We start from the raw sequence: 12,374 nt of genomic DNA, 5'->3' as shown, positions 1-12,374 counted from the left end.
ATGCAAATTTATTGGAAAATACTTCGTTATTTTTTTATTCCTCAGTTCTTTTCTCGCTTCACTCTTCTGTGTGGGAAGAAAGGCGTTTCTCTTTTTGCGGTATAACTCTTAATACCCTTTGGGAAAGAGTCCCAACATTTAAGGAGGCAGAAAAAGGGAACATTTAATGTAACAATACCTATTATTTGATTAATCATGACGTAAAACTATGGCTGCACTAGTAACTATTATTTTATATATAACTCTAACTTTAGTTACTAAGTATTTTTAACATAAAATCTTTACTTTTTATACTTTTGAAAGTTTTATTTGAATAATACATCCCTATAAAAATATCCAATTAGCCAATCAATATAAGAATATTCATCCAAACTCCCCTAAGAGAATTCCAACTTCGCCGGTGGGTCGACCGACCTTTCAATACATTTTTCTGCACTATTATTCTGCATTTTATTTGTACATATCTGACGTCTTTTGCAGTTCGTCTTCAATTTTATTGTGAGGGACCGAATTGTGGGCGTTTTACATTTATTTTCCATTTGGAATGCAAGTTATTTCGCCACGCAAGACAAAGGCAGCAGCCGTTCCTTATGAAAGGGCTCTTTTTCCCCGTGGTGCAAGAGGTGGAAAGGTGAAAAACTGGCCGGGTTTTCACTTTGACTTTATGCAGCTGCAGCTGCAACTGCAGCAGGGACAGCATCTGCATACCAATTCGGCTCTAAGCCAACCTAGAGGCAATTAATCAAGCTGATCTGGACTTTGCAGAGCAGCTAGCTCCTCATTTGCTCGGCTCATTGTTCTGCGCTGTGCCATCATTAATTTGTTGGCCAATTGTTTGCCCCGGCTTCTGTTTCTCGGCAGCGATTTTCCCTCAGCTTTTCCTGCTCCGGCACCGCAGAATTGTTTACAGCATTTTGCCTTTGTCATTCTGGCCATTTTCCGCACGACAGAGCAAACTATTTGTGCGGCATTTTTATTTCACTTTCTAATATGAATTGTTCTGCCCTAAGCTGCTTAAGCGCCGAGATACAGATAGAAATGGAGCATCGAGGATTGGCTTAGGCGTGGGTGCTCGGCGTAATTAATTATAACAAAATTAATTTATTCTCCTCTTTATGTTCCTCTTGAATGTATGCAACATCTCAGAAATGCTGTCAACGACTTCTCACACAGCTTCAACTCGTTAATTAAAGGGGGAAAACTCTGGGGGAGTGGTTGGCACACCGACACAAGTTTGGAGAACTTCATAGATTTAATTGGGACTCGTGTGAAAAAGTTTTGACCACAGGTTGCTTTTAAATAGCTCAATGTGTGTTCAATTTTAGTACAGGTATTAAGCATTCCTACTTTTGTTTCCTAATTAGCGGAACTAACGTTATTCCTTCATGTTATATTGACTAATTTAAACAGGAATATACTGCAATGTATTATGGAACAACTTGCTATTATGAGAAGCAACTAAATATTTTTTTAATTTCCCAAACTCGTAATTGGACACTCTCGTAAGTGCTCTCCCAGATACATCTCGAGCCCTTCCATAAGGACCCTACCTAATTTGTGTTCTCTGGCTACTTATCAAATCCCTCATTGACCTCAAACTTAGTAAATTACCGCATTTTGAGGTGATGTGGGACCACGGAGAATGGAAATTTGGGGCTACAGCTGAGTCAGGGCCCCTGCTCTGGGTTGGGCTGCCAGCGACATGGACCGGGACATAGACACTGTATGTAATTTGCATAAAACCCGAGCCGGCAGATGGAGTGAATGTTGTAATTTAATTAGCTGCCACTTCCACTTCGCTCAGTGGTTGGTATCAGTTGTTGCAACCTAATTGAAATTACCTCCGCTAATAAACAAGAGCCCAGGTGGAGTGGGCCTTCGGTAGTTTGGGAAGGCGGACTGCATGAGGAGATCTTCTATTAAAATTCCACAAAAGAGATACTGCAGCTGCAACCGAATTTCTGGCGAACAAAATTGGAAAATGGCTTCTGACTGGGCGGGGCATCAATCAAACGTTTAGCGAGTAAATCAATGGTTGTGCGAGAGTGTAGAACTTCGCCGAGGATAAATCACGTATCCGACGGGTTGGACCATGTTAACATCGCCGATGTGATCCGAAACAATTCATCAAAGGTCTGGCCAAATATTCGCCAATTGCCAAGTTTTCGACTCTCCTTCGGCAATTAGTTCTGCAGGAGCTGAAGCTCAGGAGGAGGTATCCCAAACGTCGAGAGGCCCCATTAAATTATCATAGAAATTCAATTATTCCCTGTGCGAAACGACAGCGACGGACCGGCATCAAACCATTTCGATGGCGGAAAAAGGGAGATATTTTTTAATGGTCCGCTCGTAAAAATTCCAGGCATTCGGCCAGGTAAGCAATCGATCATAATACAATTTTTGATACCGTTGTTAAGCCCGCGGCGGGCATAAAACGCACATTATACTAAATATCTAATGACCAGAAAGTATGCAAACCGAAATTTATATGCTTGCGGATGCTTCGAAATTGCTGCAGCGTGCTCCATTAGCGAATAATATGGATGCAACGCGGAGCGCCGAACTTTCGACGCAAAGAGCTCAGCTTGAAGCGCCCAGAAGTGTGCTATTAAAATTATACCTTGCTAAAAGGCGAAATTACAAGCAAAGTTAACAAGAGAGCGACTGGCTTATAAAAGTTTTCCATATTAATGAGCTTTCCCCTTCCCGAAAAACCCCATGAAAACTGTTGAAATGGCAGAGGGTTAGTAGATGGCGGATTCTGCGGTTGGTGACCATTTCTGGAGGGTGTCATTCACTGAGCCGCTAATGGGTAATGGAGTTGAGTGAGTTTTCATAAGCCATTTAACGGTCTGCAAAGCCGCTGTTGGCTCCTTTTTGCCAGGGAGAAACGGTCAAGGACAGCGACAACGTTGATTGGGTCTAAACGGGGGGATTATCTTATTTAAATAGAATGATCCAGGGAAATTTATGAATTTAAGTGTGTCGGCAAATTTAAATAATTACTTCCAAAAAAGCAAATTGCTTCAATCACTTCTTTCAAAAACAATTTACAGGGATATACCATTAAATGGGGGAACTTTAGCTAAAAATTTACAGGGATATACCATTAAATGGGGGTACTTTAGCTAAAAATTCCGCTTGCTTTATCTTTTTTATATACGTTTTCAATCAATATAAATTTTAATTTTATCATAGCTTTTAAATTTAACCAGTGAACATTTAAAAAAAATCTTTTTTAACACACTACTTAAATTTAAAACGTTTCTAATACATACAGATAATTTAGCTTAAGGCTAAGTTCATGCTATTGTGTTCCACAACAAAAAAAAGCAATACGTAGTTCGAAGTTTCATATTTTGAGATACACTTTAGTAATTTGGACTTTAAGCCAAAGATAAAACTTAATACTTAAAGCCCTAAACTTGGATTTTTAAATGTAAATTGCCTTTTTGTCAAGTAACCTTTGTTTAGGCTTATAAATTTTACTAAAGTAAGCTGTGTTCAAAGTACTGAGGAAAGCCTTGTTGAATCAATTCCTTGCTTTTCTTGCACATCCTGTATTTAAAAAAAAAAACATCTTTAATATTTGTACACACACAGAGTTCTTGTCTTTCTCTACTCTTATTTTTCCTATATTTATCAATGATTTTTAGAAAAAGGGATTTTATTTCACAAGCAAAGTCCACAAGCAAATTAAGGCAGACGTAAATATACATTGCACATCGCCCCCAAGCCCTGGGTATGTATATATTTTCAATATAAAATGCCGACAAGGTTGCCATTGCTCGGATGTCGAAGGATGTGGGGGGCAGGATGCGCCCTCATACGTTGGCTGCTATTTAAGCAACGTAACTTAAAATAATCGCACTCATATATAATCCGAGGCATGCAACTTTCACATCCCGTGCCAATGCCACACACTCTTTCATCCACGTGGATATATCCCTAGACTTATACAGTTGGGGGCGAGTGGGCGGCGCCTGCTCCTTAGCATAAGTAATAAATGTACTACGCCGCATGAGAGAAATCGCTTGGAATGGCAGGAAAATAAATTATCGAACTTCGATTTCACTACTCGTCCTTTCAGGACGCTTCTCCCACCCGCCCCTGCTCTATTTTCAATTTGTATTTTATGATTTTCTACGCTTTTCGGTCTAAGGTTATAAAATTGATACGTAAAGAGAAAGAAATTTCAGCTGAGTTGGCTGGCACTTTCCCCGTTGATAGTTTAAAGAAATGTGAGGCTTGAATTAAACTTTTCCGGGAATTTAATGTGTGTAACTGGATATGCCAAGCAGAATGTGGGTTATGTTTGCCAGTTTTGGGCTTTTCAGGTTAGGCAAATATTATTATTTTCCCCCGCATTGGATTTCAATTTCAGTGCTGTCCGGCAAGGTCACATCGCTAAACGCATCAATGGTATAAAGAGGTATTTTTCAGTAGTATTTTTCACAAATTGAACAATTGAACCGAGAAGCTAGCTCAAGGCTAACAAATTGAGCGATCTCGCCTGCAGTCGAGTCGGGCTCAATTTGTGCCCCCTCTAACGCGAATATTGGTTGGGGTATGGGTGCACTGATAAAAAAAGAACTCAATAGTATAATTTTTAATAAGGCTATTAAAGGTGCAGTATTCTCTATACGACGAACTTTTATGAATGCGCCCAAAAGTGTGCTTCGAAAAATAGCATCGTTTGGTTTGAAATAATTTATTGCTTTGGTGATAGATATCTATTCAGTATCAGAACACTATTCAAATAAAAGGAAGGAGACTTTTTGCGGAGTGTGGGCTGGTCCTTGTGTGTGTGACTGGGGTCATGTCAAGCAAACGTTCAACACCGTCTCATTAATCATGCTGGCCACACACACTGACAACTCGCACTCACACAGACAACATGTGGCCTCTTTCTTTGTGTCTCTGTGGAGTGCAGCTTTTCCCGCTTTTCCAGCTCCTCTTTCCATGCTCGTTTTTTCTCTTTTTGATTAAAATTCAACTTTTGACTCCTGCATTGTAATGGCTGACATCATTTGCTTGCCTCTGCTGACCACCTGTGCCACTTGCCACACGCAGACAGACACACAAAGTGGCGGCGAGTGGGCGGCGGGATAAGCTTTGTGTAACTTTCTCAGTTTGGTAATCTTTTAACACAAACATAGAAAAATACTTGGTGAGGGCGAATTACAAAATACACTTACCTTCCATCAAAATGAACAGGCCTTCCAATTTGTTATAAATCAAAATACTACAAAAAGTAATCTATACAACTGTACTCGGTTTTATTCAAATGACTGAGAAACGAACAATTGTATATGAGAAGTGGAAAATTTCATGAACGGAATTTCTGTATAGAGACTTTCATCTTGGAGGCTTTATGATTGATGTCACATTTCTCAATAATTTATTTTTAAATTGATTATATTAGTATATATTGGAATGTTTATTTTTGATCATAACAAAAAATTATTATTCTGCTGCAGCTTAATATGTTTTTAAGTGGACCGACCACCAACTTAAGTTAGCCCTTTAAATTTTTGTGCACTTACTAATAGCTTTCAAAAATTGAATTTCAAATTTCAATCTGTCCTACCTTTATAACAAAGGTAATTACATTTTGAACTCATAATTAAAGTTATATTTCACACAAATCACCTGACTCTCTTCAAATTATTTAAGTGTTTTTGGGTATTTTACATATTTGTGTTTTCACTAATCTCGATTTTCATTTGCCTAATAATGAATGAATCATACTAATTACTTTAAAGGATGTGTGAACAATTTATTGAATAGAAAATGTGAATACAGGTATTTTACTTAGTCCCTCTTTGATTTGATTTTAGCTTTCCGCCGGAAATCTAATCAATTAGTATTTCCCCTCGCTTTTATTTCTGAGCAGCCTGATAGCGAATGCACTCGCCCTCAAGAGGATCCTCTAAAACAGGCTGTCTGGCAAAGTTTTCCATTTGATTCGCTCACTTCTTTTTGTTGTTGCGGGGCACAATTTTAACTTTCCGCCTGCCGTGTGATATTTTCGGGGCTCGGCGCATTCATTTATTTTGAAAAAGAAAACCTTTTCGCATAAAGAATTCATTTCGGTTGCCTACTTTCGGGGTCGCGGTGGGGTCGGGCATTGTTCAGCTGTCACGTCCGTCATCAGCATCAGCATCAGCTGTCGGGACCCAAAACCCCGGACTCGAACTCCAACCCGGGAAGGACCCGCTTTTTGGGCAGGACTCGGACTCGGACACTGGCCTACGTGCTGCGAGCACTCCGGGTGTTTGTGTTTATGTGCGGCTCTAATGCTTTGTTGGCCTTCATTACATGCATTCATTTCTGGCCAGGCCGTGCGCTCACTCAAATCGCCATCAGCAGCGGGCGAGATCTGTGCCCCGTTTGCATTTGACAAATGACAAACTCCACTGGCCTTGGTCACCAGCCCCATTGTGCACTGCCCCCTGGCCAAAAGCTGCTAATGATGTCATTAATTTTGCACAATTTTTAATGCGTTTGCAATTGATTACTTTTTTTTTGGTCGCTTCATGCTGCGCTAAAAGCCTCTCCAAATGTTTGTGATAGGAATTGCACAAAAAGGATTCGCTTCTGGGTTTTTTAGTTTTCCTAACAGTGTGGGTAAACGAAAGAAAAAGCATTTGCCAAGCAAATACCAGGCAGCAGCATCAAATTTGCCCGGCTGCAATGCAAATGCAGCAACAGCAGCTTCCTGACTGGCACTCTGCCCCCTGGGCTAACGACTTTACCCCCATTCTGACATTCTGGCAATGCCAATGGCAACGGCAGCCGCAAAATATTTGCGCTAATTGAGATAAAATACAATTTAATGGGTGTGCAAGTGGCGGTGCAGAAGTGGGTGAGCAGTCTGCCAGCTTTCGTGGCTTTCCAATGCACAGAAAAAGGCATTCGAACAAGGGTTAGTTTGATTTTGTCTATAAAGCGAATGGAAACTCTTTGTCCCAAATGCATAACTGATAAGTAAACAACAGTATTTTGATTCATTTATTTTAAGCCAGCATATTAAATGCTGAGATGAAAGGAAAATAATCTGGGACTTCTAAGCTTTGATTTTATTTGCTGTGGCTGTTGCTTTTAAAAAGTCTGTAAAAACAAGCCACACTTTTGCTCTGGAAAGTAAAATTAAAGTGACATTTGTCAATAATATTTGTCAATTTGTGTAAGTGCTAGAAAAAATCTTGTCTTGACTTATTGCACATTGCAACACAAGCCTTTAAAAGTTGGGTTACCTTCTAAATTAATTAAATACTATTAGAACCACATTGTACAAATATTATACTACTAGGCAGGCTGTCATAGAGCCAAATAATTAAGCTAAAATGTGGAAGCCTGCATTTTCGTGCCAAGAAACCTAATATCTTTTGCTAGTATTTGCAATTATTTGAGCACCCCTCTCCGCTCCCGGCTCACCATCGTCCTGGCCACATTAACCAAACCTCATCGCTCAATGTGTCAATTTTCGAAACAGGACACTGGCAAGTCGGTGGGGGGAATCCATAGATGTTGATGTAGCTACTGCAACCAGATGTGGCAAAACAAAAGGCAACATCAGACACAGTTTGCCAATGACAAGCAAGCCGAAGACAACACAACACAACGGAAAATTGACTGCATCTTCCCCACTTTTGTTTGCACAATTTTCAATATGCATTTTCCGAGCTGTTGCTACAGAAAACAGCAAAAAAAATCGAAAATTTCGAATCGAGACCAGAAAAAGACAACAGTAAACAGAGAGCTGAGCAGCAATGAAGCCGTTTGCCTGTCTTGCTTTATATCTCTGCCAAACTGTGGCAAACATAACTGCCCCTCCGAATCCGAGCTTCACTTAACCGCAATGCTTAAAACTGACAAAACGAATGGCAAAACCAATTGCTGCGAATTGCGGTCAACAGTTTTGATTGTTTTTGCGGCCAAGCCGAGGGTGCTCAGCCTACAACAGCCCCTGCAAGCTGCTAACTACTGTCTCGCGGTGCACAGGCACAAATTTTCGATTCCGGACAGCACTTTTAAAGGTGCCTTAAAGTGGGCAGCAATATAAGGGAAACCCTAAATTGCTGCATACTTTTTGGCGCCTTTTTCGAATAATTTCAAATAGAGCTTTCTCCGACAGTCCGTAAACAAATACTTTCATAATGGCAATTGATAGATACCTGACTTTTTATCACCCCTGGTGGTTGACTAAAACCACAATTGAACTTAAAGTAGAATGAATGATTTTATAAAAATAAATTGTATTCAGTTAAAAACCTCTGCAACCCGGATCTTTATTAAAATATTACGTTTCATTATGACATTTGTTTTTTTTATCAGTGTGGTTGATAAACAATGCCAGCGAAATACGAAACACTCACATTCGGGCAGCCGGCTTTGGGCACCACTCGAGCAGGAATCAGGAATCAAACAGAAACAGTCCGAAGTTCTCCAGTTTGCGTTATGCACTTACAATCAATTTGTGGCCATAAATTCAGCTGCCACGCCCAGCCAAAAACCTCCGCCCCCCAATTTTTGACGCATCTTGTGCACGTCTGTGCCAGGGAAATAAAAAAAAAAGAAAGGGAGGGAGGGCAGAGCCCAGTCGAACCCAAAAAATAGCAAACATAATGGCGACGCTTTACAACCCTTTGCTGCAACAAATAAAAATTTATGACTCTGCCCGGAGTGGAGCCAAAGTAATGTGTATGCCAGGAAATGGTGTAAGAAATGGTGCGAAATAAAATATTGGCTAATAATCGCATGATAATGCCGAAGGATTTGGACCGACAGCCTGCGGCAAAAGTTCGCACTCGTGGGACACGCTGCGTATACGCAATCCATTCTCCGCTTTTTGCGGGCAGTTAATAATGCTTTGGTTTACGGCGAGTGAGGGGCTGGTGCGGGGGCGGAGGGTCTCATGGGGCGGTGGAAAGTGGGCAGTGGGCGTGGCATTAATAATGACAACTCGTTTATGGCCGCATCAAAATGGAGCTCAAAGCCCGGCACTCAAAGTCGCCCTCCGCGCTTTATCCTAATTGCACTGGAGTCCCTGAGAAGCCTGCGAAAAACTCACACGTGTGGGAGTTTGCCTGGTGTACTGTAAGTGTATGGGTGTTGGCTTGGTCCCGAGGCAAAAGTCTGATAAGCTGGCAGTTCGAAAAAAAATGAGGAAAGCCAAGAAAGTGTAGGGAAAACATTGCCGGAGTTGCGTTTAAGTGCAGTTCTCACATCCTGCATGTCCTTGGCTTCAGCTCGGGGGCTTCCAGAGGGGATGTTCGAGTGAGTGCCTATGGTAACTACCGCCCGTAAGTGGAGTGCCCGTAAAAACCTATCCCAGGCCTTATTATCTACCAGATAGGGCATGCACCTCTGAGTCATCATTTTTTCACTTGAAGGTTTCTCCGCCACCTGAACTACATTTTAAAGGGATAATATTTTTCATCTTTTTTTGCGGTACTAAAACAATTTAAACTACAGTTAAAAATATTTTTTATAAATGAGATTGAATGGAAAAGGATACATTTCATGAAATTATTATTTTTCTACTTATTGATTAACACAATTTATATTTTGTATTGTTTTTAATTGGTTGTAAGTAAATAAATCAAGAAATTACTGTTGGGTTTTACTACTAAATATTACTAAATATTTAAGCTTTTAGTGTTTTCTTTACAAGAGATGAGTTCGTAGTTTTCGGTAACTTCAGGTGGTAGGATGTTGAGGTGGGGATTCCTTTAGTCCCCTCGCTCTGTCAGGGTAACTTGGCTTCGTTGTACCGCCGTTGTTGTGACACTCGGTCGGGAGTTTTCTCCGGCTGATTGCCGTTGTTGCACCATCATTGTTGCACCGGCGGCGCTTCGGAGGTGCAACTTTCGCCCAACTAACAACTTTTAACGCTTTTAGCTGTTGATAGTAGTCAGCAAAGTTTTGGCCAACTGTTATCGCCGCGTTGCCGCCCAGAGCACGTGCAAAGGGCCTAATTATGACACAAGAACTAGTTCCCACTTTGCCAACTCCAACCCCGACTCCGCCCCCTTTTCAAGGGAAAGCCCGCGAACAATTTAGCCCATAGTTTATTTTTTTTGTTGTTGTCAGAAATCGTTTGTTTACGCTTCACTTGCCAGCCTTCCCCTTCTTTTCCACACGTGTTTTCCCGTCTTCCGCCCCATTTTCCCCCCGGCATGCATTTTTCATGGCATTTGTCTGAAGCATTTTCATTCCTGCATGGGTGGCGTTGCTGCTTGGGCACTTTAAAGTCGCTGGGAAAAGGGAAACGGAGAAGAAAAGGGGGAAAAGCGAGCACATTTCAAAAACATAAACGCACAAAATGTGTCAACCGCAATATGCTTGCTGTGTAAACAGGGCCGAGGCGGCCACATGCGGAAATCACTAAAGGCACTTCCTGCACCAGCAACAAATGCCATAAAAATCATGAAAGCGACGCTTGTGCCCCGCCACAATCACCCATATCCACCCGGCGAGCACTTCTATCCCTCTATCCACACCCCACAAAGCGCTACTCACCTACAAAATATGGTACACACATAGATAAGCCGGCCACGATAAACGAGCGTCAGACTGGAGCTGGAGCCGAGGTCAATGGGTCGTTCCCGACGGTCTGTCGATTTCGTCAGTATCTAGGGATGATCTCGTGATGTCTACGAAGGAGAACTGCAAAGCCCTACTTAAGTTTTGGTTAACCTATTTCCAGTGTTTGTATTTCAGTCTAATGACGCGATGGGATTATATTTTATTATATCATATGTAAGTATAGATCATAATATAGATTACAATCATCAAAAAAATAATTTAACTTATTTTATTTTTTTATTATTAATATTTTTTTTATAATATTATAAAGTTTCTAGTTCTTGGTTTAGTATCGCTTGAATAAAATAACTTCCCGAGTGCCTGTAAAAGTCGACTTCTATGGCCATTAAAGTAACCACTCAAAAAGGTTTTTGTTCTTGGTCATTTCTTCGCACAGGTCCTGTGTGTACCTTTGGCTGAGATCCCCTTTTCTTTCACAAATGTCAGCCATACTTGTCATAGCACCCACACACGCATAGGAATATATGGGGAGGCATCAAATGCCGCCACACTTTGGATCTGAGCCGGGCATTCCGCAAGTAAACAGGACATAAGCACACACACACATGCGAAGCCAGGATTCAGGACTCCCTGGCCTATACATATACTCACACTTTCAATGGGAACTCGCACACACATGCGCACACCCACGAAAGGCAAAGCATCTTCACTCATTCCGGGCTCAGCCATGCAAAATATGCCAACATTATAAAACTTCAATCTACTCTAAAGAACTTGTTTATGCCTGATTCGGATATCGACAGCCAGGAACTCTGAAATGCGGGAATGGTAAGGGTGGGGGGGGGGTGTACGGGTATAAAAGGACACGACTCACAGGACATAGAGTTAGCACGCTTTTTGACATCTAAGCCAGGCCAAAGCATTTCGCATAGCATACATTTCAGCTGGCCGTGGGGAAAAGAAGGGGTCCTATTTTTAAACAGGAATGCGAGAAGGAATATGAATTGATTTTGTTGAATAGTTGGCGATTTCGCTAGGATTTTAAAATGTACATAAATTCAAACATTTTACTAAACATAATAAGTAATTGCATATTGATTGTAATCAATTGAGCCTTAAATTTAAAATTATATTATAAGTAGGCCATCAAATCATTTATGGAAAATACTAAATATATTTGGACTCCCCTGCAATCGGCTTAATTCAATACTGGTAAACAGCTGATTTCGTTTTGACTGAAAGCATTATTAGATCCTACATTTAAATCGAAAGCCAAAAGCTTTCCACTGGCCAGCCCACACAGTACCCCACTCCACGAGTAACAAACTCTAAGCTCTGATTTTCCATGCTCGATAAAGTGTGCAAATGTCTGTTTCTGTGGGTATCTGTGGATTTGCACGCCAAAATGGTGATCAGTGCAGTATTTACTTTTATACATTTTCATTTCGACCCAGACTGTGTGCAAATGGCCGCAGAGAACCCTTGCCGACAGGCGGAATGAAGAGGAAAATGTGAGAGTTGAGGAACATCCTGCCAGGATAACAGGGAAAGTATGTCTAACCAAAGTAAGCTTCTTCTGCTGCTACAAAACACACTTAATGCTCTGCACAAAAGGAAACTATGGTCCAGGCTACTCTGAGGGAAAAACATAACAACTCTGAGTACAACACAGGGTGGCTGAATATAGGAGTAATACGAGTAATACCTTGTTATTATGGTATAATATGAGCGTTCCTTTGTCAAAACCGTTGTGCACGGAAAGAAATGTTTCCTTTGTATTTAAGCAATACTTACACCAACCAATGGCAACCACTATTAAT

The sequence above is a fragment of the Drosophila biarmipes genome, chromosome 2R, assembly GCF_025231255.1.
Source record: "Drosophila biarmipes strain raj3 chromosome 2R, RU_DBia_V1.1, whole genome shotgun sequence".
NCBI lineage: Eukaryota > Metazoa > Arthropoda > Insecta > Diptera > Drosophilidae > Drosophila > Drosophila biarmipes.
The sequence above is the reverse complement of the archived record's forward strand: the minus strand, read 5'-3'. Positions refer to the sequence as shown.